Genomic DNA, 6,559 nt, shown 5'->3' on the forward strand with positions numbered 1-6,559 from the left:
ATATGAGAGGGTAACTTGGTATTGACTAACTTGGGCATCTGTTCCTGGTTTCACAAAATATGCTCTAGTGGCCTACTACTTTCACCTCTAAGGGCATACAATTGAAAATGGAAGGATGGAAAGAAAGCTATTCTGCTACTACGCCATCATTTTTAAGAACTGTAAAGAGGTGAGACTTTCAATGATCACTTCCTCCAGGCTCAAGAACAGTCCACCCCTATGTGCAGGATGTTAAGCAGAGGTGGCTGGAGGCCTGCATGAATGAACAAGATGCTCCTGACAAAAGTCAAAGAATCAGAAGAGAGGAAAGCAGGGCCAAGTGACCCAGGAGGAAGCAAGACACCGTTTGAGCATGCAGGGATGGGGTTAGGAAAGCCAAAGACCACTTGGAGTTGAATCTGGCAAGGGACATGAAGTACAAGACAGACAGTAAGAATGGCTTCTACAGGTGCATCAGGAACTAAAGGAAGGTAAGACTAGGCAAGGTGTGAGCCTGCTGCTGAATGGGGTAGGGGACCTGGTGACAAAGGACACAGGAAAAAAAGACTTTGGTACTCCATGCCTTCTTCACTGATACGGCCTGCCTTCAGGAATCCCAGGCCCTGAGACCTGGTGTAAGGAAGACTTATCCTCATCAACAGAGGATCAGGAGAAGAAACATTTAAACAAGCTTCAAAAAATAGTCTCACAGAATCTCACATTGGAAGGGATCACTAGAGGTCGACTTGTCCAAATCCCCTGCTCAAGCAAAGCTACCTAGAGCCAGCTTCCTGGGACCACGTCCAGATGGCTTTTGAATATCTCAAAGAATGGAGAGTCATTCACCAGCCAGTGCTCAGCCACCTTTGCAGTAAAAAAGTGTTTCCTGCTGTTCAGAGGGAACTTCCTCTGTTCCAGTTTGTGCTCATTGCTTCTTGTCCTGTCAATGGACACCACTAAGAACCTGGCTCTGCCTTCTTTGCACCCTCCCTTCAGGTATTTATACACACTGATGAGATCCTGTTGAGCCTTATTTTCTCTGGGCTGAACAGTTTCAGCTCTCCCAGCCTTTCTTCATATGAAGAAAGTCCCTTAATCATCTTAGTGGCCCTCCACTGGACTCTCTCCAGTAGCTCCATCTCTCTTGTACTGGGGAGCCCAGAACTGGACACTACTCCATGTGTGGCTTCACCAGTTCTGAGTGGAGGGAAGCTGTTGAAGCAAGTAAACTTGGAAACCATTCCCAAACATATGAAGGACAAGGTGACTGGGAATAGTCAGCATGGATTTATGAAGAAGTCATGCCTGACCAACCCTGTAACCTTGATGGGAGAGCAGTGCATGCTGTTCATCTCTAGCAAGGCTTTCAATGCCATCTACCATCACACCCTCATAGACAAGGTGATGAAGTATCAACTAAATAAGAGGACAGCAAGGTGGACTGAAAACTGTCTGCACTGCTGGGTTCAAGAGGTTGTGATGAATGGCATAAAGTCCAGTGGGAGGCCAGTCACAGTGGTGTACCCCAGGGATTAATACTGGGAACAACATTGTTTACTATCTTCACTGATGACTTGGACAATAGGACAGAGTATACATACAGATTCACAAATTATCTAATTGCAGACACTAAGACACTGTTCACTTGAATTACCTAGAAGCAAATCTGAAAAACTAGATCCTTCAGAAGTCCTTGTCAGAAATATTTCAATACCAAAGTTCTTAAACGCAAAAGCTCCTTTTCTCAGTACTTGAAGTAATTATGTGGCTACATCTATAAGCTTTGTCATCAGGTAAAGATAACCAAATGGTTCCAAGAGTGGTCAAAAGACAATTAATCCAACTCCCTCCCAGAAGGCCTGGCAGACTGCTAATACAAGAGCCCCAGAGATAGGCTCACCTCCTTCTAGTGCAGGTTGATCACACTCCAGAAAAGAAACAAGTGAAAAGCAACTTATTAGAACTGATACAGTTTACAGTTCATCTTCAGCTACACAGACAATTTTGGCCTGCATTAACACACTGGCTGAAAACCACAGTGGTTCAAGCACTGCTGTTCAGGCACTTCCAGGACAGGTCAGCCAATTCCTTCAGAAATATTGGGAAGACATCCAAGAATAAAACAAAACAGGAAGTAGATACTAATCTGTCATCCCCTAATATGTAATATAACAGCCTTTAACTTTGGGCTTAAAAAATCCTTCCGAAAAGTAAAAGAAATCTCTCAAATTAGAAGTTATATTAATAGGATATTAGCGGCTACAGTCTCCAAAGCATGCCTTTTGCTTTATGTCTGCCTTAGGTATTACTTAGATGTGGCCAGCTTCAGAGCATGGAAACACCTGTTCGCACGTACTCACTGGAGATAAAACTGATCTCAAGCACAGTTATTCACATCTCAGCATGCTTCAGCCCAGGCTAGAAAGACAGGCGGAATCCTCCCTGCAGCTGACAGGTCTGCTGCTCTATCCTGGTAACACATCCCAGAATTGAAATGCAAGACTTCAGTGTTAATTCTTCCTTACTTCAAAGGAAGAAAAAGCATTAGACTTGCTGAACAGTATTGGAAGTGGTAAAGGACAGACAGGGATAGATAGAGCAACTGGAACAGTCATTTGGTGGAAGAGATGCAGGCAAGAGCCAATGTAGGACAGAGTAGCTAAAAACAGATAAAGGCAGCAAAGAAGGTTACAGCAGAGGAAGGGCAAGAGCAAGAATGCAAAGCAATGTTAAAACACTCTTGGGCACTGAACTTGCCTTTTAATTACTATAACACAAGCCTCTTCAAAGTCTAACTCCAAATACACAAGACTAAAGCCAGACAACACTAATGGGCAATTTTACAGTATGATGAAGAACTAGTGTACTTTATTTAGATTTGAGAGGTCCTTTCTCATATTTTACACTTAATTGTCTTATTTAAAACATTATTAAACATCTAAAACCAGGCCTAGGTAGCTGAAGTGTCTCTAATAAGTTAGCTGGCAAAGGATGGCCAGAATTAAATTAATAATCCTGTTTGCTACAAAAAGCTGTACCACCACAGGTTTGCCAACATTAGCACAAGTCTAAAGCATCTGGAAAAGGGGGAAGATTGAACCACTGCTGTATACGCTGCATGCCCCTACCCTGCAAAGAACAAACTTTATTCTTTCCATTTTGGTTTCAGATTATGGAAAAAAGGACGGTATATAAATATTACTGTGCTGCTGGGAAGAAGCCACTCTTCAGAATAATATCAAAAGAAGTTACTAAAATAAACTAAATGTTTATTTGATGCATTTATGAAAAACACCAACTCCAACAAATTTAGCTAATTGTTGGGAAGCAACTTCCAAAGACATTTAGTCTTATAATTAGAATCAAAGAGAAACATCTTGACAATATTCTGACTTGGGATGCTCAAGATACTCCTAGATCTACTAAAAAAAAGTAAGTATTGTCAGTTTGACATTATTCCCTCCCCCCTGCAGATGAACTTAGTTAGATACTAAATACAAGACTGCCTCAAATTAAATATAAACTTCTGGTAAGAAATTATTAATTTGAAGGTAACACAGGGCAAGAAAAGAAAAAGGCTACATCCAAGACATCCCAAAGAGGAGTAAGTATTTCATAATTACTATCACTTTTATCAGTTTGCTAATTCTGAACTATTATAACTATAAGATTGTCCCTATGTTTCCCCACCTTCCCTTAAAGGTTTCTTAGGCTGAAGGAGTGCTTCTTACTATAAACACCTCACTGATCTTCTAGGGAAGATAGCTTGCTAACTGCCCCACAGGAAACAACTCAATCTCTTTCTCAATGATTATTAACCCCCTTGCCTCGCTTTCAAACTTAAGTTCCTTGAACAACTATTTGACCAGAAAAAATATTTGCTCTTTGCAGAAAAGAAGCAATAAATGGACTGTTAAACTCTACCACTTTGCCAAGCTACTTTTGTCATTTCATTTCTTTGCTTGAGTTTAGCTCCTCCTGAAGACTCCCACAGACTTTTTGTTCCAAATTCCTTTTGAGCAGATTAATTAAAAAGCCTAATATACTGGGTTTACTTGCATGTTTCTAAATATGTTCTTCATTCAGAAAGTATCAATCTCACTTTATAAAATATAACTCCTAATTGAGAACCAAGCAAGTCACTCTGACTTCAGTCATCAGCATGGACAGACCTAACAGAACAGCGCAGGCCTCCAAAAACACTCGATGCTTAAGTCACAGGCATTGTGGTGTGTCCTTTAACAAGCACTGAACACTGACATTCTGGTAGTAAAGATACAGATATCCCAGGATCTCCAATACTCTTAAACTGCCTTTTTCTTTCAAAGAGCAACCACTAGAACACTCATTTGCTGAAAACTACCCAATACATCAGTTTAACTGTATAATCAGCACCACTATGATAAAGTATGTAATATTTTAGATGCAGTAGACATGTCTAAGTTAATTATATTTATTACAATAAAAATACCAAGACGTACACTTTTCCACACAGAGAGGCATAATATGGCCTATTTTTAAATCATGTACAATATTGAAATTAGAAGTCTATTTCAAGACTCAGATCTGACTTCAGCTACAGATCAGGCCATCTCTAACTGGGAACAGTAACATACAGACTACAAATGATTTCAGGATTGGCGGCATTTCTTCCCCTAACACCCTAAATCTATTTCTAGGCATACCATGCCACGGATGTTATTTTCAACTGTACTTCAATATATACTTCAATCCAGCTTGCTAAACATAACTGAAAGCTGTATTAAAGCACAAGCTGGCATGCTTGAATCTCTACCATATTAAATTACTTAACTGAGCAAAAATATCAGGAAACACCCCCGTCTTTGTGCCCATCACACCATTCCCTCCAACAACTTGTATACTGGCTTACTATTTTATGCCAGGAACCAGATACCGGACTTGAGGAATGCTAGAGCTGTTTACTCACCTATGAAATACTATGTTTCACTTCATAGTTACAAGCTTACAACAACTGAAAGCAGAAAACATTTGTGAGACATTAAGTTAACATTAGCAGCGATTTTCACAGAAGAAAGCTGTCACCTGAAGAGACAGGTGCTTACATTACATGCTCTTAGAAGGGACAAAGGCAATTTGCTTTCAACTTTATCTCATGAGCAAGCTTAGGTTCCAAGGACAAGCCCATCCACAAGAGCCTATCGAGCCTGGGAGAAGACCAACCTGGAACTAAACTAAGCTGTGAGGGACAACTTCCAAAAGGAAAAAACTAAGCTTGTCCTGACTGCTACGTATCGCCTTTGTGTAAAAAACCAAATGCGACTTGAATTCAAAATTTAGGAAGTTGTCAATATATAAAGACAAATGCAAAGCATGGACTCAGCTTAAGCAACTCTCAGGAAGTGTTGCTGGGCGAGAAGGAAGATGAGGAAGGGTTCAGAGAAGTTCCATCTCAGCAGCTGTAGTAACAGAGGGAGGCTGAAACACCTAGGCTGTTTCAGGAGTAACATCCTCATACATAAACAGTTTAGATGACAGTTGGCTTAAGAGTCAAAGATTTATTCTATTTTTAAAACCCACCTTTTTTCCTCTAAATAGATTTAATTCCTTTACTAAAGCAGGTTGCAGACTGGGTGAGAAAAGGAAAGAAACCAGAGCACTCTTCCTGCCAGAGGAGAACTCTGAGGAGCCACATACCAGCAGAAATGCTCCTGAGCCAGACCCCGAGAGCTGGAGGTACGGGAGACTCCCTGGAAAGCCGAAGAAGTAGGAGTAGGGAGTATTCAAAATGTGTCACATATAAAAAAAGGAATTACATCACGAGGAAAGCAGTTTTAAGCCGTTTGTTTTACTCTGGTTTCTGATCAGCCTCTCGGGGGGGGATGGGACAAGGGAAACGAGAGTGAAGAGGCGCCTGTCACCGCCTCGCTCACTTTAAACCCGCGCAGACCGGGTTGAAACGAGACCGACCCACCCACGGCGGAGCAGGAGAGCGAGCCGGCGGTGGGCCGCGGGGCGCACGCCAGCCGCCTCCGGCGACTCAGGGGGCGAGAGGAGCGCCGCGGCGGGGGGAGCCGGCGGGACGGGGGTGCAGCGCCCCGGGGGAAGGGGCGGGCGCAGCCCCGCACGCGGAGGGGCGTGGCGCGGGGGCGCCCCGCGCGTGGGGTAAGGGCCGCCCGGAGAGGGAGGAGGCCGGGGCCGGCGCCGCGGGGGGAAGGCGGGGGGCGGCGAGGCCTGGGCCCGCGGAGCGTGCCCCGGGGCGGTGGGGGGAGGGGGGCCCGGAAAGAGCGGCGCCTCCCGCGGCGGGGCGAGGCGAGGCCCCCCGGGGAAGCTGAGGGGAAGGGCCCGGGCCCCACCGGGGCGCGGGGGGTAGCGTGGGGCGACCGGCCCAGGCGGAGGAGGGCGCCTCGGGCAAGGCCCCGCCTTACCTCCCGCGCGGCGGCAGCTCCTGCCTCGCCTGCTAGGAGCGGCGCAGAGCCCGAGCCCCTCGCGCCGGACGCCGCTGCCCGCGGGTGGGGAGGCGGCGGCCGAGCTCGCCTCAGCCCCGCACTCCCAGCCCGGCCCCGCCCGCCGCCTGGCCCCGCCCCGTCACACGCCCCGC

The 6,559-nt window shown here is 45.2% G+C and overlaps 1 protein-coding gene across 2 annotated transcripts in view; it reads right to left on the reverse strand.

Moving 5' to 3' along the window:
- The window catches only part of SETD3 (SET domain containing 3, actin N3(tau)-histidine methyltransferase), a 62,245-nt gene extending 55,720 nt beyond the window's left edge, over positions 1–6,525 (reverse strand). The window contains exons 1-2 of one of the 2 annotated variants that reach the window (XM_074825082.1): positions 6,387–6,523; positions 5,656–5,708 (exon numbers count right to left, since the gene is read on the reverse strand). The gene's annotated coding sequence lies outside the window, so the exon portion shown is untranslated. Of the gene's footprint in view, positions 1–5,655; positions 5,709–6,386 lie in introns of both variants that reach the window. The other variant, XM_074825080.1, reaches the window with a different exon arrangement.
- Positions 6,526–6,559: the final 34 nt, after the last annotated feature.

Source organism: Strix aluco, chromosome 4, assembly GCF_031877795.1.
Source record: "Strix aluco isolate bStrAlu1 chromosome 4, bStrAlu1.hap1, whole genome shotgun sequence".
In the NCBI taxonomy this organism is placed as follows: Eukaryota; Metazoa; Chordata; class Aves; order Strigiformes; family Strigidae; genus Strix; species Strix aluco.